At 42.1% G+C, this 13,359-nt stretch overlaps 1 protein-coding gene across 9 annotated transcripts in view; it reads right to left on the reverse strand.

Moving 5' to 3' along the window:
* The window catches only part of rusc2 (RUN and SH3 domain containing 2), a 122,537-nt gene that overhangs the window by 61,552 nt on the left and 47,626 nt on the right, over window positions 1-13,359 (reverse strand). For 3 of the 9 annotated variants that reach the window (XM_078550199.1, XM_078550190.1, XM_078550172.1), the window contains one exon: window positions 11,960-11,995. The exons of 5 other annotated variants lie outside the window; for them this stretch is intronic. The gene's annotated coding sequence lies outside the window, so the exon portion shown is untranslated. Of the gene's footprint in view, window positions 1-8,202; window positions 8,390-11,959; window positions 11,996-13,359 lie in introns of those variants that run through there. One more of the 9 variants, XM_078550209.1, reaches the window with a different exon arrangement.

Consider the following 13,359-nt stretch of genomic DNA (forward strand, 5'->3'; position numbering starts at 1 on the left):
GATCGTTCCCTTCGAGACACCCTGGTCCACTCCTCCATCACCCCCTACTCCTCAACCCCCACCTATGGCACCTCCCCATGCCCACGCAGAAGATGCAACACCTGCCCCTTCGCTTCCTCTCTCCTCACCGTCCAAGGACCCAAACACTCCTTTCAAGTGAAGCAGCATTTCACTTGCATTTCCCCTAACTTAGTCTACTGCATTCGTTGCTCCCAATGCAGTCTCCTCTACATTGGAGAGACCAAACGTAAACTGGGCGACCGCTTTGCAGAACACCTGCGGTCTGTCTGCAAGAAAGACCCAAACCTTCCTGTCGCTTGCCATTTTAACACTCCACCCTGCTCTCTTGCCCACATGTCTGTCCTTGGCTTGCTGCATTGTTCCAGTGGAGCCCAACGCAAAAAACTGGAGGAACAGCACCTCATCTTCCGACTAGGCACTTTACAGCCTTCCGGACTGAATATTGAATTCAACAACTTTAGATCTTGAACTCCCTCCCCCATTCCCACCCCTTTTCCGTTTCTTCCCGCTCCATTTTGTTTTTTCCAATAATTTATATAGATTTTTCATTTCCCACCTATTTCCATTATTTTTAAATCTATACCTTTAATGCCCTGTCAGTCTTTCCACCCCACCCCCGCTAGAGCTGTACCTTGAGTGTCCTGCCATCCATTCTTAATTAGCACATTCTCTTAGATAATATCACCACCTTTAACACGTCTTTGTTCCTTTGTCTGTGACATCTTTTGATTATCTGCTCCTATCACTTGCTTGTCCCTACTACCACCCTTCTCGCCCCCCCCCCCCCCAACCCCCACCCCTCACCCACCCAACTTCTCTCCCCCCACCTTAAACCAGCTTATATTTCACCCCTCTCCTAACTTTACTCAGTTCTGCTGAAGGGTCATGAGGGCTCGAAACGTCAACTCTTTTCTTCTCCGCCGATGCTGCCGGACCTGCTGAGTTTTTCCAGGTAATTCTGTTTTTGTTTCATGTTCTTTTCTCTTCACTCAGGCCAAAACCTCATGTCTTAAAAGTCTTAAAATGGAATTGTAGTGCATGACTTAAGTGGATGTCAAAATGGTCTTGAAGGGCCAAATGCCTCCACCTGTTCATGTGTTCATGCAATTTTCATTGCAACTCATGCATATTCATACTTCAGTGAGTCATAGGAGTGAATGATATGGCCCCCTCTAGCATATTTGAAGGGGGGCAGGTAAAATGAAGCAGGTTGCCAGCCTGCCACCTTACCGCCCATTGGAGGGTATTGAGGCTTCAGGCCTATTGAAGCTTTAAGTGGCTAAATAACTGCCATTTAAGGACCTCACTGTTTCTCCGTTGCAATGTTTCAGTCTGTGGGAAGGAAGGGCAAGGCAGACAGCCCAGCAGCTTCCACTGCAAATGCTGTTGGCAAGCAGGAAGAGGATGGGAACATAGGAAATAGGACCAGGAGTAGGCCTTTTGGCCCATTGAGCCTACTCCACCATTCAAACAGACATGGCTGATCATCTACTTCTATGCCATTTTCCCCCATAATCCCCATATCCCTTGATGTCATTAGTACCCAGAAATCTATCGATTTCTGTCTTGAACATGCTCAATGATTAAGATTCCACAGCCCTCTGGGGTAGAGAATTCCAAAGATTCACCACCTTCTGAGTGAAGAAATTCCTCCTCATCTCAGTCTTAAATGGCTCGCCCCTTATTCTGAGACTGTGTCCCCTGGTTCTAGACTCACCAGCCAGGGGAAACATCTTTCGTTCATCTATCCTGTCACATCTGGAAGAATTTTGTAAGGTTCAATGAGATCACATCTCATTCTTCTAAACTCTAGACAATCTGCCATCCCAGGGATTAGTCTGGTGAACCTCCATTGCACTCCCTCAATTGCAGGTACATCCTTCCTTAGACAAGATGACCAAAACTGTACACAATATGGCAGGTGCGGTCTCACCAAGGCTCTCCTTTGCAGCAAGCCACCTTTACTCCTGCACTCAAATCCCCCTGTGATGAAGGACAACATTCCATTTATGCTGATTGCTGTCATCCCAGCAGTGGGCATTATTCTCTTCTAACACTGTTCGGACTACAAAGCTACCAACCAATCAGATTGGCCAGCAGCTTTCTAGGGCAGGACTTGGCCCTGTGGGGTGGAAGTCCCACTCTAATCCAATTAAGGCCACCCCCAGTGTATTATCGCAGCAAGGCAGCTGGATTTCACATCAACGAGGTGCTGACTGACTTTTGGCTCGGGGTGGGGGCAGGGTGGGGTGTGCAAGTAATCTGTGTCCCCATCAAATCCACCCCATATAAACAACAACATATAATTCCTGACCACGTTCACATCTTCAAGTACTTCAGGTTAGACATAGCAGTCATCAGTAACTCCTCCGCACTTTGGGAATGCACCTGTATTGTTGATGTTAGGCATGCATGTCAATGGTATTCCATGAAAGATAAAAGTCTAAGTTTTTAAAATTGTGACCAATGAATCATCAGCCAACTTTTGACCACTACAGTACCTGATAGCAGTAAAGTAACAGGTGACACTGTATTTTCAGGTCGTGTATAAAATAAGCCACAGGCACGACAATCAAGGCCGGAGGTAATCTTGGTGATGCCATCTCTATGTTGTAAGACAAAGTCCCCTTGCTACAGATGACTACACTCTACTTTTTTTTTGCAGCAATCTGAGGAAAGGCTACATTTTATGGCACATGCCATCTACCTACAATGTGCCAGCAAAGGATCATCTTATCTTGCAGATTCCTGAACTTAAGTCATCCTCTCTAGGGTCTGTTTACAGGTATTATGGGAAGCGTTCATGATGCACCGCCATCTCTGGGGTGCATGGAACAGATGAAGCTTCCTCACATTCAGCTTATGCAGGGGTCACTGGCAGCTAGATCTTACATTCACAGATCTGGATTTTGTGAATTTGCTAATATCCTAGCATTTCTTATTTCATTGTGCATCATGTCCACCATGAAATATTGTACTTGATGTGCTTAAAAAATTTATTTTGAGATGGAGAAAAATTGTATAGAATTTAATTATAGATTTCAGAAACATAGACAAAATGTCCAAGAAAAAAATATCTATAAAGATACCCCAAACATTGCAAAAATAGACCTTTTTTTAAAATTCGTTCATGGGATGCGGGTGTCACTGGCTAAGCCAGCATTTATTGCCCATCAGTAACTGCCTTTCAGAAATTGATGGTGAGCTGCCTTCTTGAATGGCTGCAGTCCATGTGGTGTAGGTACACACACAGTGATGTTAGGAAGGGAGTTCCAGGATGTTGATCCAGTGACAGTGAAGGAACGGTGATATACTTCCAAGTCAGGATGGTAAGTGGCTTGGAGGGGAACTACCAGGTGATGTTTGCATGTGTCTGTTGCCCTTGTCCTTCTAGATGGTAGTGGGTTTGAAAGGTGCTATCTAAGGAGGCTTGGTGAGTTCCTGCAGTGCATCTTGTAGATGGTACACAGTGCTGCTACAGTGTGTTGGTGGTGAAGGGAGTGAATGTTTGTGGATGGGGTGCCAATCAAGCGGGCTGCTTTGTCCTGGATGATATCAAGCTTCATAAGAGTTGTGGGAGCTGCACTCATCCAGGCAAGTGGAAAGTATTCCATCACACTCCTGACTTGTGCCTTGTAGATGGTGGACAAGCTTTGGGGAGTTAGGTGGTGAGTTACTCACCGCAGCATTCCTATTCCTTGACCTACTCTTGTAGCCACAGCATTTATATAGCTAGTCCAGTTCAGTTTCTGGTTAATGGTAACCCTGAGGATGTTGATAGCTGTAGATTCAGCGATGGTAATGCCATTGAATGTCAAAGGCGACGGTTAGATTCTCTCTTGTTGGAGATGGTCATTGCCTGGCACTTGTGTGGTACGAATATTACTTGTCACTTGTCAGCCCAAGCCTGGATATTGTCCAGGTCTTGCTGCGTTTGGACACAGCTGCCCAAGGCTATTTAAAAGGTGCAGTGTATACAGATCCTTCCTTGCACAAAATGATTCAAAAGGTGAAATAAATAGCAAATCTGATACATATATCTCCTCATGAATTGTGCTCACTGTAAAGTTAAATACTTTGCATTAAATCTGGAGCTTCAAAAGGGTGTGTGCAAGAAATGGGCACAAGCATGTCAGCTCACCAAAACAGGAAAGCACAGAACTGCAGGCCACAAAGAAATTGGTACATGACCTGCTCTCCTACTGCAGTGCTTCCTCTGCACCAGTTGCCCACTTGCTCCCTGGTGTACAGAATTGCTCTGTTCTGAATTGGTTCTCTAATGTAATTCTTTAAACTGACAGCTGAATGGAGAGATGCTATATTAACTTGAATGTAGCCAAGGTTGTACTACTGTAATGATGAATTGAGTTTTGTCTTGTCAAATTGAACCCCCACTGATGCTGTGCTGCTGCACTGTCAAAATTAAAATACTGTGCAGTTGAACAAACTGGATACAACATTATATATTAAAACCTAGGCAATGGTGAATTAAAATCCGTTTTCTACAATAACTGTAAACACCTTAATCTGAAGTTTATTATTTAATTTACAATAATGGCACTTTCGGTATCTCAGTTCCAAGGCACTTTATTATTAATCCTGACAGAGAAAATAAAATTCCTGAAATAGGAACCCTCCTCCCAATGCATACCTTTATTTTTGCCTTCATGGCCTTACCTCTCCCAATGTTATAACCGCCTTCAGTCCTACAACACCCCACAACTCTCCATTCCCCTAATACAGGTCTCTCATGCACTTCTCCTCATCGCAATCTCTGTGGAGGACTCCTTAGTGGATCCCTTCACCCTCTTGCACCCCAATTTCCAGGTTAGTGCACTGTTATGCAGGAACACAATAAACCTTATTGCGAATGCCAAAGACCATGTGTACAAAGCACCCATAGCTGACAAAGAGAGATTCTTTTCATTCCATCTTTCTAAGCCAGATTGATAATTGGTCAAAGAAATAAATTGCAATGTTGGTATGTTGAGACATATGCTGGAGTGGAGGGAATTCTCCTCTTCATATGATTGTCATTTCCCACCTGGGAGCCCTGGTACAATGCTGTTTGGAAGGATATTCCATTCTTCAGCAGAGGGCAGCTTTGCCAAAATGAGAAGATGGTTTCTGTTGCTTCCTAAATGCCCATTTCGCCAACCCAAAGCTATGCCTGTTAGTCACACCTTTATAACATCTATTAATTTAAATTATATTCAATGGGGATTAATCTATCTAATCAACATTTATAATGATCTTGCCATCTTCTCTATTGCACCTAAATGGTCCAATTAACCATCTCTTAAATTAACTTTACTGGTGCGCCCAAATATAGACAAGTAGGAAACCTATCAATTCAAAGCACCGGACAGGTAGAAAAAGCTAATAATAAACCATAATTAAAATAAAACTAACCAATCGAAAATTTTGAAAAAAAAAATCAGGAACCTACAATTACAACAAATCAAACAAAATCCACAAACTATCTTTCAATTTCTTATGATGGTCATCATATTTCCTGAATTAAATTATTGTAACTAAAGCCAAAAAATACACCTTACAACACAGAGAAACCTGAATTACTGGAGTGATCAAAATATTTAACTCAGGCAAGTCCTTTGGAAATCTGCCCAACCTGAACTTCTTGTTTTTGACTTTTCTGATCTCCGCGCAAATGCGGCCTCCCAGGAGTCAGACCACTCAGTCTCAGTAACCACTAGCTCCTAAATGCCAACCACAAGTTTTCCCACTCTTACCTTGAGCTCCAAGCTCCCTTTTTCTCACACACATCCATGTAATGTTATTCAGAGCACCCTGCCCCCACCCAGTCCGTGTGGATAATTTGGCTTCCATCTTGCAACATATCCTTCCTTTTAACAAACGTAAGCAGTTCACTGCATCAGCAAAGAAAATGTGCAAGAAACATACAAGGGAGGTTGAAAAACAGAGACAGCATATCAATGATGAAAAAGAGGAAAAGCTGAGATACAGCTGGTGCCAGTGGTCATTGACCTGAAACATTAACTCTGTTTTGCTCTCCACAGATGCTGCCAGACCTGCTGAGTATTTCCAGTGTTTTCAGTTTTTAATACAGAGATGTAAGCACTATGATGGCAAAAAATGTGCAACATCCAAAGGGAGAGAGAAAGAGAAAGATCGAGGGACCTGGGAAGTAGACTGTGAAAGAAATGAAGACACAGATAGAGGGATAGAGAATGTATTTTGCACCTGAGCAACACCACAGGGCATCGACTATCTCTCCAATTAAAATTTTGATGCGTAGCACGCATCTATCAAATCACTACACCAAAGCATTATATATATCTGCAGGCAATAACATTTCACTTGCTGCAAATACAATAACTACTTTATTATTAAGTCACCAAATACAACACTGACTAAATGTGAATGAGTCAAACGTTGCAAAAACTAAGTAATAGTAAGTCATATTTAAAAGCCACTAATTTAGATTTGCTAAATGCATATTCCGGTCTATATTAATAGCTTGTGAACGTATTTGCATACCCATCGCACACATTTCAAAAACAATTCATGGTGAAAATTAATTCATTCACATTTCCCTCCCATTTTAGTTTGAATATGAATTTAATTGAAATAACAACCATTACACGACTCCTTACTTCAGCAGGGAGATCAGTCAAAATTCATGTTTCCACCCCCACCCTCCACAGATGGGTTTCAGCTGCTCCCTCTCATCTATGTCTGCTTGCAGCTGCCAGATAGGGCAAAAATGCTTTGTTGTGCATTCCCCGTGTCTCCCTCTCCTGTTTGGTGCTTGCCAGTCTCCTCCCATGAGCCTTGTAATCAGCCTACATGCAACCAATTAGCAAAAGTGCAGGTATATTTTTGTTTCAGAACAAAAAGAACCAAATAATAAAACAGTACCATGAATATAAAATCTCAAAATGGGACTGTAAACAAGGTGTATTATCATACACAACATTTTGTGCCTAGATATTTGATACAATGATATTTTACTAAGCATACATTAAAAAGCAAATTGAGAATTTCAAAACAAAGCCAGCATTCTTGAATATAGGTTGTTTCATGCCACTACTGTATAAGGCAAAACATTTAACACTTAATTAACTATACCCTACAATTACCCGTAACTACTTTCAACACTCAAAATTAATATTAAGATTTAATTTGATACCATATAAAACTGTTAAGAATGAAGGCAATCTGCAATTATCTATAGTGAATTTCCAACAACCACTGCTAATCAAGCATCTTACAATCTTATAACCAGTTATGCAATGACAAATACAGTCTGTGACTGTATATTACCTTTAACTTTGAATCTCCATTACATTGATACTTGCGCTCTGCAGTAAAGCCACAGTTTTTTTTAATGTCAATAGAAACTATATTATAAAAATAGATGGCAGAAATTTGATGCCAGTCATATTAACTCAATAATCTCATGGGCTTTGAGTTTATAAAACAATTGATACTTGCTCAATCTATTGCAACATCACAAATGCTTGCTTGAATTGCCATTTTAAAATACACTCCACCCAGAGATACAGCGTGGCAGCTTCAACACAAATACACCCCTTGTCATTAAAGGAGCATACTGCCTTAAATCACTGTCTGCTAATTAACATCAGGCCAGAGGGTAAAGGCAAATCATTCCATTTTTCTCTTTGTAGATCAGCAGTAACAAAGCACAATATTTATACACAACCTATTTTTTTTTTCATTATCTGCAGCAGTGTCAGAAATAAAGAATGATATAATGTCAGCTGTCAGGCATTAAAACTGAGCTTTCAACAGCACATCTGAATTAGTCACCGACTATATAGTCACACTATATCCAGGACGACTTATGGTGCACTAAAATCTCCACGGTATCTTATGCCAGTAATGCAAACAGCAGCCATGACAGTATTATGGTGAACAGCATCGACATCTAAAAATACAGCATAGTAGCTCCCATACAAAAACCTTCTACATTACTAACCATGGTATCAATACAGAATAATGTTCTGTGCCATTTCAATATCATCATTAATTTTATTTCACTGATCATGATAACATTACAGCAATTTAAAATGTCTTGACAGCCCAACCAGGTTATCCTTAGAAAGGAAACAGCAAACAGAGTAAAAAAAATAATGCATTGTGGAGATGTGAGCTTGGTCTCCACCCTACCCCTACCTTTTGTTCTAGGTTTCCTCCTCTTTCATCAATAATTTTTCACACAAAAAAATATCTTTTGTTGGCTTGATGACCTCCAGTAATATAAATTTTACATTAAGATTTTACATATCCATTTTACAGCAGAGCAGCTATTTGTTAAGCAGCAGCTATAGCAATGCAGTGGACTGCGCAAACACACTGCTGCTTGCTAGAAAGATCTAACGTCATTACTTAGACTGGCATGCTCACAGCCACTCAGGCTCTGCAACTGCAATCAATGCCTGAGACCTTGCAATCCAAATGAGCTCAGAGCTCAGACAACAAATATGAGAAAGACAAGCTAAAACAAGCACGTATTTTACTCTGTGACTGTATGCCATTGTACCAATACATAATAATGTGAATCACTATCAAAAACATTCCAACCTAATATAAAAGGGTCCTTTCAGGTAAATAATAAATCTAACTATTCCTTTCATGTGCCTTTACAAATTTTTCTTCACTTTGATTACAATTTCAATAAACAGATCAATTGCTGTCAAAATGTTGCACTGTAAATTTGATCAACGCTGGAATTAACTCAAAATTGTGGATGAGTTATCTAAAAATATCCTGTCTGTACAATACAACGTACACTCAGCAGAAAATCTTTTCCTGTGTTGTTTATATCCCCTACAAGACATTTTGTCGCAAATTTATCAAATGGCACCTTCCTTATTTTGCAACATGTTTTCCGCCTCTTTTTCTGCAGCACATTAACCGAGCAGTCAGACAGGTGACACATTTACATCTTTGCCAAAACAGCTACTCAGTTGGTTGTTAGAAAGTGATTGTAAGTTATACCCATCACCTCTTACACATTAGCCAGGAGTATCCCACATTAAGGTCATGAATTTGCACCCTACGGTCTGTGGACTACAGCCTCATGCCTGAGGTTGTGCACCATTACACACAGGATAGAAAACACACTAAACATATTGTGGGTATCTCTACAGTGTAGAAGCATGTTTTGTGGGTCAGACACAAGTTTGAAAGTACTTTAGCAGACTGCATGTATGGAGTCTCAGTAGCAGCTGGCTTAATCTTAAAAAGGGCAATTCTGATCAATTCAGTCCCGTTTTATTTCAAAGTATCTTTAATTATACTGTATTTCAGGCAAGAAGTAATCATTCATTTGACATTGGGAACAGAAAAATATTGACATAATTTAAAGTATTCGGGCAGAAATGATGCAATTATGTTCTTAATGCAGTGGCATAAATAATTCCAATGAAGTGGGTTTACGTCCCACTCCAAGACCTGAGCACAAAATCAAGGCTGACACACCAGTGAAGTACTAATGGAGTGCTGCATTGTCAAAGGTGCACCTTTCAGATAAACTATTAAATTGGAACCCCATCCACCCTCTCAGGTAGGCCTAAAAGATCTCAAGGCACGATTTCACAGAACAGCAGGGAAATTATCCCCGGAGATAAAAGCAAAGAACTGCGGATGCTGGAAATCCAAAACAAAAACAAAAACAGAAATACCTGGAAAAACTCAGCAGGTCTGGCAGCATCGGTGGAGAAGAACACAGTTGACGTTTCGAGTCCTCATGACCCTTCAACAGAACTAAGTAAAAATAGGAAAGGGGTGAAATATAAGCTGGTTTAAGGAGGGGGGTGTTGGGACAAGAAAGTGTCCCAACACCCCCTCCCCGCCTTAAACCAGCTTATATTTCACCCCTTTCCTATTTTTCCTTAGTTCTGTTGAAGAGTCATGCGGACTCAAAACGTTAACTGTGTTCTTCTCCACCGATGCTGCCAGACCTGCTGAGTTTTTCCAGGTATTTCTAAATTATCCCCGGAATCATGGCCAATATTTATCCCTCAATCAACATCACAAAAAGAGATTATCCTGTCATTATCATGCTGCTTTTTTTTTCATTTGTTCATGGGATGTGGGCGGCACTGGCTAGACCGGCATTTATTGCCCATCCCTAATTGTCCTTGTTCAGAGGGCATTTAAGAGTCAACCACCTTGCTGTGGGTCTACAGTCACACGTAGGCCAGGCCACATAATGACAGCAGATTTCCTTCCCGAAAGACCATTAGTGAACCATTTGGGGTTTTTTTTTACAACAATCAGCAATGGTTTCGTGGTCATCATTAGACTTAAACTCCACATTTTTTATTGAATTCAAATTCCATCATCTGCACTTCAAAAGTACTACACTGACTGTAAAGGGCTTTGGGACGGGAATGTATGTCCAAGTCAAGATGGTGAGTGACCTGGAGAGGAACTTCCAAGTGGTGCTGTTCCCATCCATCTGCTGCCCTTATCGTTCTAGTTGGTAGTGGGCAAGGGTTTGGAAGGTGCTGTCTGAAGAACCTTGATGAATTCCTGCAGTGCACCTTGTAGATAGTACACACTGCTGCTACTGTGTGTCAGTGGTGGAGGGAGTGAATGTTTGAGGATATGGTGCCAATCAAGCAGGCTGCTTTATCCTGGACGGTGTCAAGCTTCTTGGGTGTTGTGGGAGCTGCACTCATCCAGGCAAGTAGGAAGTATTCCATCACACTTCGGACGTGCCTTGTAGGTGGTGGACAGGCTTTGGTGGGGAGTCAGGAGGTGAGTTAGTCATCGCAGGTTTCCTAGCCTTTGACCTGCTCTTGCACCACAGTATTTATATGGCTAGTCCAGTTCAGTTTCTGATCAATGGTAACCCCCAGGATGATGATAGTGGGGGATTCGGTGATCATCAAAGGGCGATGGTTAGTTTCTCTCTTGTTGGAGATGGCCATTGCATGGCACTTGTGTGGCACGAATGTTACTTGCCACTTGTCAGCCCAAGCCTGGATATTGTCCAGGTCTTGCTGCATTTGGACATGGACTGCTTCAGTACCTGAGGAGTGACAAATGGTGCTGAACATTGTGCAATCATCAGCGAACATCCCCACTTCTGACCTTATGATGGAAGGAAGGTCATTGATGAAGCAGCTGAAGATGTTTGGGCCGAGGACATAAAATGAAACAAAAGCAAAATACTGCAGAAGCTGGAAATTTGAAATAAAAACAGGAAATGCTAGAAATACTCAGCAGGTCAGGCAATATCTGAGGAGAGAAACAGAGTTAACATGTTACTTCAATGATTTTCATCCATCTCCACGATGATGGCCCGTCTCAGAGTTGTCAGCCAATCAAAGGCTGATGTTTCAGGTAGCCAAGGAGGGTAGGGGGTGTGGGGCATGTTGGACGGCAGGGGGTGGGGGGAGGTGGACCCGAAAAGGAGGCACCCCCGCCGACCCTTTCACTGTTTAGCAGCCCGCAGGTTAAAACTGCCGGACTACACTTTGGTTGCAGACTTCTTCCGCCATCCGTTACATAGGAGCGGTGCTGGGATGAGGCCCTTAATTGGGCATTAACCAACCACTTAAGGGCCTCAATCGGGACACAGGCGAGCAACCCACCGGATGCCTCCCCAGCCACCCATAGAACCATGGCAGGGCCAGGGTTGGTAGAAAGTGGGTGGAGGGGTACAGAGATCCAGTGGAGATCATGTATGTTGCTGGGAATACTGTGGATGATCCAACCCGCAACCTGTGGCACCTAGAAGAGCAAGAGCAGCTTAGGACCACCACCTGCAAGTTTCCCTCCATATCACACATCATCCTGACTTGGAAATATATCGTCATTCCTTCATCGTCATTGGGTCAAAATCTTGGACCTCCCTCTTTACAGCTCTGTGCATGTACATTCACCACAAAGACAGCAGAGGTTGAAGAAGGCTGCTTACCACCACCAGCTTCTTGAGGGCATGCGGAACTCACATCTGGAGAATAAATGAAAAAAAATGCCAAAAAGTAAGTGCATTTATAGCATTGCATATGGACCAGGAAGAACAGGAGTGTTTTCTTCCAGGCCCAACAAGCAAACCTATTTACAAACCCTGCATTTAGCTGCTCCCACCCCGACATAGTCTACGACCTTTCCACCAACGTCCATGCTCTGCACCTGATCTCTGTATCCCTGTTCCCTCAAATCCCTCCCCCCTCCCACCCTCCACTCCACTACTTCCCTTGGTTTCAGCCTTGTGTTGCAGGCTTTCCTGTCTGACGGCCTGTCAATCAGGCTGGCTATCAGATGGGAAACATGCTGAAAAAATTTAAAAGATGTCTTGTTGTTGATTTCAGCAGGACATCAGAGTTTCCCATCTTTAAATCCTCCCTTCTCTGTGCCATGCCACCCCCCCGCCCGCCACATTGACCTAGCTCGCCTCGGCCGAGTAAATAACAGGGCTTGTATTTCTGCAAAAGAAAATCAATTATCTTCATGAAGAGGGTGGAATATTAGTGGCAGAGGAGCACAGAAGAATAAATAATCTGCCTGGAAGTGTGGTGGAGATAAGTTCAATCGAGGCATTAGGTGGTTATTTGAATAGAAACAATATGCAAGGGTATGGGGAAAAGGCAGGAGAATGGCACTAAGTCATGATGCTCATTCAGAGAGCTGGTGCAGACACGATGGGCCAAATGGGCCCCTTCTGCATCATAACAATTGTGAGATATATCCAGAACAAGGATTTCACAGAATCACAGAATTGTTACAGCGCATGAGGCCATTTGGCCCATTATTCAAACTATTTAAACATACAAATCTCTCCATTCTAACAATAAACAATCTGCCTTCCTAAATACACTACAAACCTTACCCTATGCAACACTAAATAAAATAAACAATGTTTAGTATTCAACATTAAAAATATCATTGATGCATTTAAAAAGATGGAATAGTCTAACTGTATGTGGTGTACGACTTCAGTACAGATGGGCAAGTTTGAGATTTTGAGGCACCATTTGGCTGTCAATACTATTTTATTCACAGATTTTGTGTTTTGGAATTGTATCTTTACCAGGCTATGTAGCATATACACTGGGTAATACATATCGCAGTCACTTTTGTTTCCTGAAACTTACTTTGGTCACCTTTGTGATTAGAATGAAATTCCTCAGACATTTTTATTTAGAGCTTTTATTAAAAACATCTTTTTTGCCTCCTCCAGGAGATTAAGTGGCTCATGCTGGATGGGGTTTTCTTGGGGACCATAAAGCCCAATTGCAACATAACTGAATGGGACAAGTATGATGGACACACAGATCTTTCTCTATTCATCATTTTCATATAGTTCATATATAA

The sequence above is a fragment of the Cetorhinus maximus genome, chromosome 1 (assembly GCF_964194155.1).
Source record: "Cetorhinus maximus chromosome 1, sCetMax3.hap1.1, whole genome shotgun sequence".
In the NCBI taxonomy this organism is placed as follows: domain Eukaryota; kingdom Metazoa; phylum Chordata; class Chondrichthyes; order Lamniformes; family Cetorhinidae; genus Cetorhinus; species Cetorhinus maximus.